Below are 16,024 nucleotides of genomic sequence, written 5' to 3'. Positions count from 1 at the left end.
AGGACACTCTGCACGAGATCTGAGAGAACTGCTGTTACAGGGCCCACCTAGAAGCACGCGTGCCCGGGTAGAATGGGTGCAGCAGGGAGACGCCCCCTGAACATGCATTTGTATATAATGACTTAGGGTTCGCCGATTATAGATAGCGCAAACCTGCCGAGGCAGATAAGGATAACTAGGCCCTTTCAGTCTTGCCCTTGACAATGCCATACCGAATGCAAACAGCAACGTCTACTTAGTTTCCAGCCCCGTATTTGTTCCCAGTCTATGATTGCGTTTCACACAAAGATACATGGATGAATAGAGATCGATGGCATAAGAACACCCCTAGAACACCGTGGACTCTGGTCTCCAGCGCAGTATTTGCTCCTACAAACACCAGATCCAGCCATGCCACTTCTCCGGCTGCTGCTACACAGAGACCAGGGTTCTGCCGTCTTTGGCTCTCCAGATGTTTTGGACTACAACTCCCATGACCCCTTACCATTGACTTTGCTGATTTGGGTCGATGGGAGTTGTAGTCCAAAACATCTGGCGAGCCAAAGGTTTTCGACCCCTGACATAGACCATATACTCCTTCTACATCTGCGCCTTGTCTCTTTCTCTTTTATAGTACAAGTGGAACTCGATGACATGTGAGGGATCGTGAAACCCCAACTCATCTTGACCGTCCCCCTCCCCCCAATCTCTTCACACACGACCTTACTGTGTCCAAATGGTCTTCCTTTTCTGGTCCGGTAGGTTGACAGACAGGAGGGTGGATAGATAAATAGACGAATCATATTTCTGTTGTTTACTGTAACACCTAAAAGCTTTGACCTCTCATATGATTGCCACACACCACCCCTTTGCCCGCCCCACAATTTCCTGAATGTACGGCAGGCCCAGTGCACGCTGGTCGTTGTAGTTCACAGTCGCTGGTTTGTGTGCAGAGGCTGAAGCAGGGGGCTGCTGTGGCTGTGGAGTTATATGCTGATCTTGTCTTTATCTTTCCACAGAAGGGGAGTCGGGGGGATCGAGAGATGGACTGCCCAGGAGACTTTCTAATGGTAGCTCAGCGTGCATAGCCGTGCATCATCTGATAGGCGCAGGCAGCGGCCGGCACAGTCACACGGAGCATCGTTTCTTCGCGGGGCTACTGGTAGAGAAGCTGGGGCAGGTCGCCCCCGTCCCAGGTGGAGCGCGGGCGGGGAGAGTCTCGAGTGATGGGGGTATGGATAGAGTTAACCTCTGCAGTATCCTCTTTCATATCTCTTCTCCTCCGAGGAGCAGAATCCCCCTCCCCCCGCCTCCCAGTCGCAGCATTCAGGGTGGGGCTCCTTAATCTCCGCTGTCTGCAGACTTGTAACCACAGCACAGCCCCCGGAAGGTTCGTGCAGCAGCTGCCTGCCCAGCTGGCTGCAGAAGGGTTTGTTATTGACTCTTTTTTTCCAACCCCTGCTTTTCTTTCCCCAAAGGCATTTCCGCCACAGGTCAGGCCGGGACAGGGACAGGCGGGTGAGTTACTGCATCTCTGGAGACTGTCCCTTGCCCTCCCCCCCCCCCAAAACCCCCGGGTACCCTGAAATCGTCACTATATCTCTCTCTTCTTTTCTCCTCAACTTCACGTAACCCACCAGCACTCCTCCCCAGAAGTTTCTTTTTCTCTCATCTCCACTCCCCGCCCCGGCCCTCCCTCCCTCCCTCCCTCCCCAGGCTCATCTTTCTGCATCTTTCACTTACTCCTGCGGGATCTGTACACGTCTCAGCTCCCTCTGTCACCTGGCCTCTCGCTTTCTATTCATTCCAAACTCGCCCTCTTTATCCCTCACCCACTTTCTACCTTCAATATATTGCTCCCTCACTCTACCTCTCATTCTCCTCTCTCACTGTCTCTCGATAAAATACACACACACATATGTGTATGTGTGTGTGGATGGATATATATATATATATCTATATATATATATATCCATCCACACACACGCACTCCCTCCCTTCATGCGCTCAGACCCTCCCACGTTTCCACTCTATTATTTTAACTAGCCGCCCCCACTCCCCCCGCCCATTTCCCTTCCGCCTGGTGCAGCACATCCCATCCCATCATGTTATTTTCTCTTGTTCTGCACAGGGACCCGGACCCGGAGAGGAGCCGCAGATCAGCGTTGGATTGTGCTTCCCACCCCCCGGATGCCGAAGGGACCAGTGGTTCCCAGCACCAGTGACCAGGGGGGGATCAGGAATTACAGGGGGCTGTCCCCACCCACCACCAGAACCCGGGGGGGGGGCTATTTCAGTTTTTCCCCTTCAGTAGCCCGGAGGCATCACTGCTCCCCATCTCCCTAATCCCAAATTGCCCCCGCGCCGCAGGAGCCCGCGAGGAACTATTCCAGCCTAGAAGCAGGGGCCACATCCAGCTAAGTACAGCAAGTCAACGCGCCACCTGGAGCCAGCTGGCACCGGCCCTGCCCGCTACCACCGCAAGCCCACAGACATCCAGTTCACCCCTGCAGCCAGCAGTCCCGAAAGGAGCAGCCCGCCCCAGCATAAGGAGCCAGAGGGGGCAGCCCCAGCCCTCCTACCGCCAGAAGCCCAGAAGGGACCGGACAAACCCTCTGCTGGCAGGCGTCAGACAGGGGAGTGCCTTGGCCTGTGCCAGTGACCCACCAGCACATGTGAGGACACTCCCTTCATCAATACCAGTGAGGTGAGCAGCGAGGACCTTACCCTCACCAACACCAGGGGGTCAGCGGTTAGGGCCGACCCGCACCAACACAGGTGAGGTGAGCAGTGAGGACCCGACCTTCACCAGCACCTGGGAGGTGAGCAGTGAGGACCCGACCTTCACCAACACAGGTGAGGTGAGCAGTGAGGACCCGACCTTCACCAGCACCTGGGAGGTGAGCAGTGAGGACCTGACTTTCACCACCACCAGGGAGGTGAGCAGTGAGGACCCGACCTTCACCAGCACCTGGGAGGTGAGCAGTGAGGACCCGACCTTCACCAACACAGGTGAGGTGAACAGTGAGGACCCGACCTTCACCAGCACCTGGGAGGTGAGCAGTGAGGACCCGACCTTCACCAACACAGGTGAGGTGAGCAGTGAGGACCCGACCTTCTCCAGCACCTGGGAGGTGAGCAGTGAGGACCTGACTTTCACCACCACCAGGGAGGTGAGCAGTGAGGACCCGACCTTCACCAGCACCTGGGAGGTGAGCAGTGAGGACCCGACCTTCACCAACACAGGTGAGGTGAGCAGTGAGGATCCGACCTTCACCAGCACCTGGGAGGTGAGCAGTGAGGACCTGACTTTCACCACCACCAGGGAGGTGAGCAGTGAGGACCCGACCTTCACCAGCACCTGGGAGGTGAGCAGTGAGGACCCGACTTTCGCCAGCACCCAGGAGGTGAGCAGCGAGGACCCGAACTTCACCAGCACCTGGGAGGTGAGCAGTGAGGGACCCGAACTTCACCAGCACCTGGGAGGTGAGCAGTGAGGATCCGACCTTCACCAGCACCTGGGAGGTGAGCAGTGAGTACCCGACCTTCACCAGCACCTGGGAGGCGAGCAGTGTGGACCCGACCTTCACGAACACCTGGGAGGTGAGCAGTGAGGGACCCAAACTTCACTATCGCCTAGTAGGTGAGCAGTGAGGATTCGACCTTCACCAGCACCTGGGAGGTGAGCAGCGAGGACCCGACCTTCACCAACACCAGGGGGGTCAGCGGTTAGGGCCGATCCGCACCAACACAGGTGAGGTGAGCAGTGAGGACTCGCCCTTCACCAGCAGTGAGGACCTGACCTTCATCAGTACCCGGGAGGTGAGCAGTGAGGACCCGACCTTCACCAGCACCTGGGAGGTGAGCAGTGAGGGACCCGACTTTCGCCAGCAGCGTTGAGGTGAGCAGTGAGGAGAGCCATCAGCAGCACAGTTGAGGTAAGCAATGAGGGGGACCCCCACTAGCTCCTGTGTTGTGTGTAGTGCGACCTTCTCCAGTCCATGTGAAGTAAACACCAGGGAGCTGGGATGGTGTGTCTGTAACGGTGTGGGTGTAGAGGGGATAGCGTTATAGGAGACTCACTTCCCACTCTGTTGACTATGCATATGCTCCGCGCCTACAAAAGCACATCTCCCGGATAAACCAGAACTGCCGGAAGCCGGCAAGGGCCAACACTAACGGAACTGACCATAGCAAGGACCTTCCATGAATTCCACATTGGACTATTCCGGCAAGTGAGTGGGCTATTACAAAAGCAAACACATGCACCTGGGTAGGTCTGACGGCGCTAACGCTGCAGTCTAAAGCCGGTGGCGTGGGTATGGGCCCTGGTGTTTGTATGTGGTGCGTCTTTTGGTGGCAGGGCATGGGGATATCCATCCGTCGCGAGTGAGATCCCGATTCACCCAGGGGACTTAAATACGCCTTTGGCAGGGATCTTTGCTCGATTTACAGGTCATGGGTTTGAATTCCAGCTAGGTAGCTCAGTGGGTTAATGAATCTGCTGTCCAAGGAGTGTGCAACTCGCAGATCACAGATACAAATCTAACTGAGATGGTGGGTCAATGCCCCCTGCAGGCGTGTGCGTGTGTGCTCATTCTGCAAGGTCACAGGTGCATTTATTTCGCTGTACGATGAGTCGGTGGCTAATATGGGGTAGGGGTGCAACTAGAATACTAGATTGTAACTTCAGGGGAGTGGGCGAACGCGTCAAATGGTAGGGCGTGGGCCACCTTCAGAGAAGCACATTTTCCCTGGATATACTTATGTGGCGCCCCCTTCCCGTTGCCCAAAAGAAATAATTTTCGGAACTAGTGTCAAATTAGTAATTGGTGCAATAGAATGCCCGTTGGGTCAGTGGCTTTTTCCCAAATACATGATATCTTTTAGATACAAAATGAACATGGTGAGGGTTGCTGGCGGCATGGCATGGCTGTGGTTGTGGTGCATGTCTGCATGTGTCAGATGGTAGTTCATGCCGCATTACACCATCATCCCGTGCACGGCTGAGCGGCGCTACAGGTGTCAGACGAGATGGCCCGGGAAACTAACTCGATACTGTTCTCCCTGCATGTTTGTCATGGCATAGCGCTCCCTAGTGGTCAAAGTGTAAATAAGAAAGCAGTGGAACTTATGTTCCCATCCTCCTCGCCTACTTCGCCGTCTCGCCCGCCGTGCTCCACGCAGACGGCCCCATACTCAGTCGCACACCCCCAACTCAAACCCCATACCTGGGTCTTGCCTTTAATCTCCTGCACCCCACAAAGCAGTGTTTATAATGGTTCTATCAAGACGAAAGAGAAAACAGTGACATTAAATTCATTTAAATGACCATTAGTGCAAGTTATTGTCCCCACAGCAGGCATGTTTGCACCCTCCCCTTTCAATCGCCCATCGTTCGCACCTATTAATGGACATGCCTAGGATTATACCACACACACCCTCCCATTAACTGCACAGGCCCCTGTGGCTGCAGCAATTCATGGGTAATCACAGAAGACGAAGGAAGATCACTTCGGAGGAGCGCGTGTCTACTGGCAAAGGGCAATATGCCCCAAGCAGTCTATTCACACAAACCAACTAAATCCAGCCCCTGCGAGATAGCGCAGTGACAGTGACGCTGCATTGCTACCGACAATTCCCGTGTTCGAATCAGTAGCGGAGATGTAAAAACATTTCTTAAACACCGGTCCCATCTGGTAACAGCGGGCCTCATAAGTCTGCCGGTCCGGTAGTAAATTACCGGCACTGTTACTACCCGACCGGCAAACTATGACTTCTGCTCATGGGTGCCTTGACGTACCTGCAAGCAGAGCATGTCGGATGCCTGAGCCCTCTGGTGCTCGAATGGGGAAGAATATTTTCCGGCTCCCGCAAATGGGCAATTACCGGGTCTGGCAAGGCCGCAATGACCCTGTAATTGGCCATTCCGGAAAAAAAATAATACCAGCGGCAGGCGTGCCGGTTTTACCGGCACAGCTATATGTAAAGTAGGGGAACAATAGCGGGTTTCCCTGAAAAGTAAAGACATGCCTATCCTTTATTTCCTGCCATAACTACTACCCTAACACCACATCTGGACAGAAAACTACAGCAGAAAAACAACATAAGTTACAAAATGGAAAGTACCTCAACCAAACTTAAATGTCCACCCTAAATGTCCCCAAACACCCCACAAACCCACTACAGATTACCCAATGCAACTCTCCACACTCACACCAGTCTGAGTCTGACAGATACCACAGCCAACTACGCTACCAACCTGGAGCACACGTTCACCACCCACTGCCCTGGACAAGTCAGAACTAGCTAACACGTACACACTACAGACAGCCTGATCCTTAATCTCCAAAAAGGAGGTGTGTTATGCAAGACTCAATAACATAATAGAATAACCAAGCATAGCAAAGAGGTTCAGTCATTCTCATTTGGGGTATTACTCTGACTGGCCCAGGCCACTTTGATGGCTTGCAGCAACAGGGCCGGAAATTAATGTTGGTCTGCTATGCTACAATCCTTGACGTGATGTATAGCTGGTGAGGCTATATTTCTGCCTCTCAAATTTAATTGATATGGGCACTCAAGGATGGTCACTGCAACAATAATGCAATTCTAGGTGGGAGCCTCAGGGTAACTAATGGAGACAAACAAGGAGACACCATTTGTCCCTACAATTATGACATCTGCCCCACTGTTAGGCAGTCTTCTGTAATAGTGTGGACTTCACTCTGCAGTTAAGTCACAGTGAAATGACACACTGTGTATGTATGTCTACTTATGTATTGCCCCTGGTGACTGTTCCATTTACTCCCCTGCACAACCTGGTCAGAATGTCCCTCAAACTCACACCATTGTAAGAAGCCCACTGCTTTATGTCCAATCTGATTTCTTATCTATTATGCGTTATTTTGTGATCAATAATATAGCATATAAATAAAGAAATAAAATAAAAAATAAATAAGCAGTGAACCAGGGGTTTAACCCCACACCCTGCAAATTAGACACTGCACCAAATATCTTCTGAGCTCCACTTTGTACACATATTCAAATTTTGACTTTCAAGGGCTAAAGTAGTAGGGTCTTATAGTGTGTACTTGAAAAAGACACAAATACCACAGTAAAACAACCTGACAAAATGTAGATACGTATAGAACATGCGTCTGCAACCTCCGGCTCTCCATATGTTTTGTACGACGACTACCAGGAGCCCTCACCATTAACTATGCTGGTAGAGCTGGTGGAAGTTGTAGTCCAAAACATTTAGAAAGCTAAATGTTGCAGACCTCTGTTATAGAACATATTAATCCAACAGAATATCACCGTTCCTTCATTTTCCACATCTTGAATGGAACACTACAAGTCTAGAATGCAAAATAAAGACAACCCGAAAAATCCCCTATTTTACAGCACTGTGCTTTGAGCATTTTAAGAAATACAGAGGCACTTTTACTTATGAATGTAAATTGCATGAAAGGGGCCGTTATGTTTGCCCTTACATGCAAACAGTTTCCCTGCATTCAATTTTAGTCATTAGCATATGGGAGGGAGACTTTAACTGTGTACGAGACCATATCCTGGACAGGTCTAACCCCCCCAACACAGATGTCCAAATGGACCCACTCGCCATTAAATAAGGTGATAGAGGATCTAGACCTAGCAGAGGTGTGGAGAGAGCTGCACCCAGAGGGAAGGGAATTCTCCTACTTCTCATCCCCTCACAAGCTCTATACCAGAATAGACTACTTACTAATAGACAGGATGCACTTGCCCCAAGTAGAGTCTGCGTCTTACCTGGGTAAGACAATATCTGACCACTCACTGCTTCTCATGGAATGGAAGGTGTGAGGCCCCAGACCGCCCATACCATTGTGACGAATGCCAGCGGAAGCCCTGACAGTCTGCGTCTTCAGAGAGGGTCTCCAGAATAAATTAACAGAGTATATGGATAATAATGTGGGGAACGTGGGAAGCTGGGACACAGTCTGGGAGGCACTGAAGGTTGTGGTTAGGGGGGAAGTAATTGCTAGTGCTGGGGGCATCAGGAAGACGCTGAGGAAAGAACTAGAGGTAGGTGAGGGGAAGATCAGACAGACAGAAGCCAGGGCTCAGAGAACAAGGGAAGAAGGAAAAGAATTATCGGCTGTCAGGGACAAATGCCAAAATGCCTGGGCTAGATTAGCTGAGTTTGATTATATCGCAAAAACCACTAGGGAACACATGAAGGGTGACAAACCTGGTAGACTATTGTCGTGGCTGTGCAAGAGGGAAAACCCGAAACATCTGATTACAGAAATTAAAGACCCAACAGGACCGGTGCATACGTCACAATCAGCAATTAATGATGCATTTAAATGCTTTTACTCTCAACTGTACCACCACGAGACAATGGTACCAGAAGGTGACATACTGGACACACTAGAGGAGATAGGACTTCCTGCATTGAATGATGCCCAGCGGGATATGTTAAATGGGGAACTGACAGTTGAGGGCATAAGTGAGGCCATTAAATCGCTAACCACTTGCAAGACCCCCGGGAGTGATGGGTTGCCTCCCGAGTTTTACAAGACATACGACACGGAACTAGCTCTGGTCCTTCAGGAGGTATTCAAGGAGTCGTACGAAACGGGGGCCCTGACGAGAAGCATGAGGGAGACATTGGTGTTCCTGATACGGAAGCCCGGGAAACCGGTAGCTGAGTGCAGTTCGTACAGGCCACTAGCCATGCTCAACTACGACATAAAAATCTTGACGACCATACTGGCCAACAGACTGTCAAAAGCTATAGGGACCATATTACATGGAGACCAGAACGGGTTTATACCAGGTCGAAACACAGCGGCAAAACCTGCGCAGACTGCAACATATCGCGCAAACAACGGACTTGCAAGAGCCATATGCAGTGGTCTCCCTGGACACCATAAAGGCGTTATATTCTATATACTGGGAATGGCTCCTTGCTGTCCTGAGACAATTTGGGCTGGGCAACTACTTCATCCGGTGGATCAGAATCCTGTATGAGACACCGGTGGCCAGGGTAAAAACTGGGAGAACAGTGTCAGCACAGTGGGACATTCAAAGGGGCATCAGACAAGGTTGCCCGCTGTCACCAATGCTCTATGTCTTGGGGTTAGAGCCGATAACCATATACATCAGGAAACAATTCTTCGATGCTGGCATCAGGGTAGGCGGTGACTACCATGTTGTCTCCTTATAGACAATGTGCTGCTATACTTAAGAGACCCACACCTCACCGTGCCAGTAATCTTAGAGGTTAGGGAATTTTGCACGAGCATCTGGGATCTCCTTCAACGCAGAGAAATCATGCATATTCCCACTGGCAGGGCTAGCAAAGACCAAGGAAGTAGACCTCCTGAATGTAGGGGTCCGGTGGAAGCCACACTCGTTTAGATACGTAGGGGTTAATATCTGGCACACACCTGAACAGATGCACGGGGGCAACACTCTATTGGCGGTGCAGGGGCTCAGGAAGTCCTCAAAGTTCTGGTCCAAACTGCCACTATCAGTGATGGGTAGGGTCGCAGTCATTAAAATGATAGTCCTGCAGAGGTTCCTATACTTTTACCACAACGTTCACTACTATATACGAGCCTCCTTTTTTTGACTCCTGGAGAAATTACTGAGGGAGCTGCTGTGGGGCTCTGCCAGACACAGACTAGTTCTGAGCACGCTAACGCTACCATATAAAGCGGGTGCGGTCCAACTCCCAGATCTGGAGAGGTATTACCTGGCGGCTCAGCTCAGCTTTGTTGATGGGACGTGTGCACCCCTACTCTCCCGAGACTCTGATCGCTGCTGATGTCTGCATGTTCTATAATAGGGATAAGAGGGTGACCCCAAATATACTTTTAGCTTAGGGTGGCTTTCAGTATGCAGGTTCCATGCTGAGAATACTGCACCAAAGTTGCTGTACGAGCAATCATTGTGCCATGCCAGCATACCTTTGAGGGTTTCTGGGTTGTTATGGAGACTGGGCCCCTCTTAGGCGGTGGCTGGGCTCCTCTGGGAATGATCGGCATATACACTACTGCTTTCCAACCACTTCCATGAGCTCTAGTTGTCCAGGCCAAGAATGGAGAGAATGGGCCTGAAACACACATGAATTAGGGAAATGGTAATCAGGGAGCACATATACTTGGGAACCCTTTGAAAGGAACATGTGGATTTGTATTAAAAGCTGTCACAACACACATGAATTCACTGTAAAACTGACTCCCAGGCCCACGTCCTTTGCCAGCAGCAGGATAAGTAGGGATTTAGGCAGTAGATAAGCTGGGACATCTTTCAAAACCCTTTAAAAAACAAGGTTGGTATTACATTAAAACTGTGGAAACGTACAATAATTTGTGGCAAAACTTAATGACCGCCAGAAGAAAGAAAAATGATGGCGTCAAGGAGAAGTGTATTTTAGTTCATGCATTCAGAATACTTCCAAATACTTTTTTCCTTTAAAGGAATAGGTCACTCTAAAATGTTATTGTCCCAAAAGATTGGCAATAATGAAAAACATATATAAAACATCTTTTTAAAGAAAGTTCCTATGCAAACCTTTGAGCAAACGAGGCAGAAAAGTGTTTACATGGGAGCATCCATTTTGTCATTTCAAGCAGTCTTCTCTGTTCATGTTAGGCTTTGCCCTGGCGGCACTAATCAGGCAGCAAAAGCCCCCTACTTGGAGCTTTTGCTTACTGCAGCCAGAGCAGTGCTGAACATGGAGGTGGCTGCCTTCACTTTCATTTTATGTTTTCAGTGCTCCCCAATCCCAGGAAAGCACAGAAAACGTAAAATGAAAGGCAGAGCAATTATGAATACTTCGCCGGCTGCCGGTTGAGTTTTCATAATTGCTGCCAATTTCTTTTCTAGTTTCCCGTGTGGGAAACTAGAAAAGAAATTTGCAGACATTATGAAAACTCTGCCGGACGCCGGCGAAGTATTCATAATTGCCTCGATTTGCCTACAAGCAAATGCACAGCAAATACAAATACAACGTTGTTGTATTTATGATGGAAGTGGCTTCAGCTTTGAGTCTCCTGGGCTTTCCCAGTTGGGGGAGCCCAGGAGACTCAAAGTGAAAGCAACTGCAGACATAAATACAACACGGTTGTATTTATAAATGCAGCGGTTTTCTTTTCTAAGTTTCACAGGATCCTCCTGCTCAGAGGAGCCCGGGAAACTTAGAAAGAAAACCGCAGCATTTTTAAATACAACACTGTTGTATTTACGTTTGCGGTGGCTTCAGCTTTGAATCTCCTGGGCTCCCCATGACTATGGGGAGCCCAGGAGACTCAAAGCTGAAGCCACCGCAAACGTAAATACAATCTTATAAATGCTGCGATTTTCTTTCTCTAAGTTTCCCGGGCTCCTCCAGCCCGGGGGAGCCCGGGAAACTTAGAAAGGAAACCGCAGCATTTATAAATACAACAAGGTTGTATTTATATTTGCAGTGCTTTGTTAAGAAAAAAGAAATACACACTTACCTGCAAGCAGCCTTCCTGCCTGGATTCTCTGCTCTCCGGCAATAATGAAGCAAAAAAGCCACCCAGTGGTAGCTTCTGTTTATTACAGCTGGCTGGCTTTTGCTTCATTAGTGCCGCAACAGCAGAACTTAACAGAAGCACAGGAGGCTCAATCATTTCACAACATGGATGCCTCCTTGTGCTTGAAATTTTTGAGTTTGAGCCTCATTTGCTCAAAACTTTACATATGGACTTTGTTTAAACATATTTATATATATTTTTGATTATGGGCCATCTTTTTAGCCAATAATATTTTAGAGTGAACTATCCCTTTAGAGATTGCCAGGGTAGCATAGCATGCAGCCTAATGGCAATAAGCCCCGAGCGGAACAAGAGTACTACAATGCAGAGAATACCAAAATAGAAATGAAAGGATATGATGGTCCAATAAAACTGTCCAAAATGAGAGTCACACAAAAGTGTACAAATATTGCAAGAGAAACAAGCCTCCCCGCCGTCCACACAGATGTGAGAAGGGGAAAATCTCTGTGAATTAAACCTAAAGACAGCGGAAAACACAAAAGGTCATGCCAGGGAGGAAGAGAGCGCAGCCTCCCAAATGAAAGGGGTGGAACGCAGCTGACGACAAAAAGCAGCCGCAGAGTTGACAACAGTAGTTGCAGGGGGTAAATGGTCCAACAAAATGCTCCTGGAACAGAGTAAAACCCACAAAACCCTAGGCATATTGACACAAGGGTTTAAAAAAAATGTCACCCCATGCCGCAGGAAATACCATGCACCCCAGACAAGATTGCCACAGCAACCCTAAAATCCAGTGTGCCTCAAACACCATGTGGGGTCTGTAAGGAGTCAGTAGTAAGAGTCGGACACAATATTAACTTTTATGTTTGAAATAACACTTTTATTGTCAAAATAATAAGAGGGTAGGGGACACCCTACCCATTCCTATGTCTATGGGGGGTTTCCCTGCCTCAACAAAACGAATGAATGTCGGTGTCAGGATGTTTAACAAATAAAGCGTCCTCCATCCTGTGCCAAAAACTCTTAACAAACTTTTACATGCTAAACTGAGTACAAGGTGCAAATGGAGTTTTCTTTGAGCTATGAACGTATAGCTTGTTGTTAAAGACCCAACATAAAGTTTTAAGGTGCACAAAAGGAAAAAGGAAATTCTGTTCCACCAGGAAAAAAGGGTTCTCCCTTCCCCTATGTTTCTTCTGGTTTCCTTCAATCATTCCGGAACTTCTGGGGCAGCCAACAATGTTCCAATGTTTTCCAAGGAGATGACTCTCTCCTTTAATAATCCTCATTCACATTGTTATTTCACAGCTTTAATGAGGGGTTGGGGTGACAACTCCACCTTTGAACCCCTTTAATCCTCACAGATCGAAAGTCTTCACAGTTTTTTAAACTGTTAATTTTTTCTTTCTCTTTTGTTCTTGTTCCTCTTTCAAGGGGTATTGCTTCCCTCCTGTGTTGATATTCCAAAACTTTATCTTTCTTTACTTATCTTTCTATGCCTGGTTTACTTCCCTGCCAGGGCTCCACTGTTTTGTTTCTTCTCTTGAGACTTTTGTTCCTTAAAGGGATAATGCTCTTCCCTTTGTTCTTAGTTTCTTTGGTGTTATCTCTGGAATTCTTTAAAGGGGCATGAATCTTCCCGTGTCTATTACACTTTTTCACATATAGGGGTGTTGACCCCTTGGGCTCTTTCAATCATTCTTTCTTTCCCTGGTATACTCTCCTGCCAAGGTATTGTTCCTTGTTCCTGAAAAAAAGGGGATTGAACCTTCCCTTTTTATCCTTTATCCTTGTTACCCCTGGTTTACTCGCCTTCTAGGGTGTTGTCACTTTCTTGTTGGGTGTGAATACCAGACTCACTACTTGCCTGGTTCACTAACCTGCCAGGGCTTCTCCGCTCTTTGCTTCACTTTCTATTTTATCTAATTTACACCAATGTTCCACCGACCCTTGTTCCTTCCATCGCCTTTGTCTAGGCTTTGCCATTAAAACCGTTCGTACTTGCAATGATTTCACTGTCTACGCTCAGGCTCTTTCTCTCAACAATGTTTGTATTGGTAATACTTGCACTGCCTTTACTTAGGCTCTTTCTCTCAACAATGTTCTTATTGGTAATATTTGCACTGCCTTCACTTGTTCCTTTAACAATGTTCGTATCAGTAATATCCACTTTGTCTTTACTGAGGCTCGTTCCTTCATATTAACAATGTTTTTATTGTTAATATTCAGTCTGCCTTTACTTAGGCTTGTTCATTCAATAATTTTCATACTCGTAATATTAATTCTACCTTTACTTAGTCTCGTTCCTTCAACAAAGTTTGTATCAGTAATATGAATTCTCTGGCTCTCTAGCGCAGTACGCAATACATGGCATTCACTTAGACTCTGCCCGGTAACCCACTCACTCTGTCAGGGTTTACAGGTTGGAGATGGCATCTTCAGAGTTCCTCGTGTTTCCCCAGCATCTGCACTCCCCTTTCATTGACTGGTCTTGCGTCTGTCAAGTTGTTCGCTTCCCGCTTCACCTTCCTCTTACTTTGGCAGCTCCGGCTACCAGTTGTGGAAAAGTGGCAGAATGCTTCCAGTCTGACTCGTCTGCACACCTTGCCTGTTGGCCTCTGCACTGCATTCTGCAGCCTGCTTGCCTTCAGTGTCCTCCAGCACAAGTCAGGTGCCTCTCCAGTTTCTTCCTCTCTCGTTCTCCTGAATTCAATTCACCTGCCTTGCTTTTAAATGTCCTGATCTTTCTCTGCAGTCTCCAATGACTAGAAAACGGCGTGTGTCCAGTAATCCTCATTACTCCATCTCTCCTCCTCATCTCATTACCCAAAAAGGGGAGGAGGAATGAGGTTACGGGCTAGAAAAACCTGGGAAATCAGTATCAATATTACAATAGGCCATGTATGAATGTTGTAAAGGTACATGATTGTCACAGAAAGGTGTAACCGAAGGGTTATCTTGAATTAGTCTCTTTCTGTCTCCCTGGAGCTTGTCCTCTCCCACGTGGTCCTCCCGCAGATAGCCACCCCCAGGGTCAGAGTCAGGTGTTTTCTGACTTTCCATGGCCACGTAAGAGAGACTTCCTTCCAGGGAATCAGTGACAAAGTTTTCTGATTCGTCACAGGTCCTAGCAACAAAACACTCGCACACACTGTGCTCTGCCTCCATGCATCTACAAATGGCAGCGGCCAACAAACATATCGACAAGACAGAAACAACACTGGAGACACAGGCAAGCTCTTGGGGGCTCAGGGCACCAAACACCAACAGAGAATGCTCTATCACATCTCGAAACAGGTATCAGACAAGGATAAGAGGTGAGTGGACCACTTCTCCTGAACAGCAAGCCATCTCAAACCACTTACGTCAGGGTACTCCACTCCATACAGCCCTTTCCCACGTAGCCCCGGGCACTCTTAACACACGCAGCTGTCATCAGGTTCTTCCTCCTCAATAGATTTAATGCGTGTCCTCACAATTCATGCTCCTCTGCATCAAACTCAAAAGAAATTAAGATTTGTATCTGATCAGAGATGGACTGGCCCATCGGAAACTTTAGAGATTTCCCGATAGGCCTCTGCATTCTGGGCCCCTTTTGTGTGGTAACATAGATTGTTTTCACATTTTCTCATAGGAAAAGGGTTGAGCTGGCTGAAAATGTGTAATGTGGGCCACTTTGAAAGTTATTTCCAGGGCCTCTTCTGTTCCCAGTTCACCCCTGTATCTATCGCATATCACAAAATGATGGATGAATAATGTACATTTATGAACAGCGCAAAACACATTCGTTTATCTCAAAGTGGTTTAACGTGGTGTTCGGATTTCCTAACTCGGTGGAGCCATTCTGGAAGGATGGAAGCTGAGATTGCCATCCTGTGACTAGTAGGGTACACACAGCTCTCTCCATCAGGAAGAGTAACCCACACAGCTGTCTTACTGCTACCTGAACCAGCGCTTCAGATACAGAGCACTGATGATATAGTTGTGTTAGTCCAGCAATATATCCTCTTTTGGTTGGAACATGGGACATTTAAATACACAGAGAGATCCCCACAATTGGTATATTAATCCAGTGGACAGTTGTATTGATGCATGTTTTGACAATGTGACCTGTACCATGCGCAGTTTCTGCAGCAGATATATTCACTGTTCCGAGTTATCTTTCTGGGATTAGAACCCAAGCGCACAGGTTTACAGTGATGAAAACCCAGAGTATTGTTACTGCTCCCATGGGGGGAGTCCCTTCCCATGAAGTGAGGGAGGTGAGGCCGCTACCCGATAGTCCCCCAGGCGTTGGTACTCTGCGGGTGGATCTCATGGGGAGGGCAGCCCTCCATGGGACCAGTGACGATAGCCTTGGAAGAACGCAGTATTTGCATTTTGCATTTTTCTTTGTTCAAAGTGCTCACTCAGCCCGGGGGCATCGAGGTACTGTTACAGGAATATGACTTAGTTTCGTATTTATAACGCGCTTAATACCCAGCGGTTTCTAAGCACGGATCCGGGGATTGAACCAGTGTTGCTTCGTA

The 16,024-nt window shown here is 48.4% G+C and overlaps 1 protein-coding gene across 3 annotated transcripts in view; it reads left to right on the top strand.

Annotated features, from left to right (window-relative positions):
* Positions 1–1,308: 1,308 nt before the first annotated feature.
* Positions 1,309–16,024, top strand: part of C1QTNF1 (C1q and TNF related 1) — a 229,881-nt gene continuing 215,165 nt past the window's right edge. The window contains exons 1-2 of one of the 3 annotated variants that reach the window (XM_069655217.1): positions 1,364–1,497; positions 2,111–3,917. The gene's annotated coding sequence lies outside the window, so the exon portion shown is untranslated. Of the gene's footprint in view, positions 1,498–2,110; positions 3,918–16,024 lie in introns of all 3 variants that reach the window. The other 2 variants (XM_069655219.1, XM_069655220.1) reach the window with 2 other exon arrangements.

This window comes from Ambystoma mexicanum, chromosome 3q (genome assembly GCF_040938575.1).
Source record: "Ambystoma mexicanum isolate Mex_15411 chromosome 3q, UKY_AmexF1_1, whole genome shotgun sequence".
Lineage (NCBI taxonomy): Eukaryota > Metazoa > Chordata > Amphibia > Caudata > Ambystomatidae > Ambystoma > Ambystoma mexicanum.
This window is presented reverse-complemented; position numbering and strand designations above follow the sequence as displayed.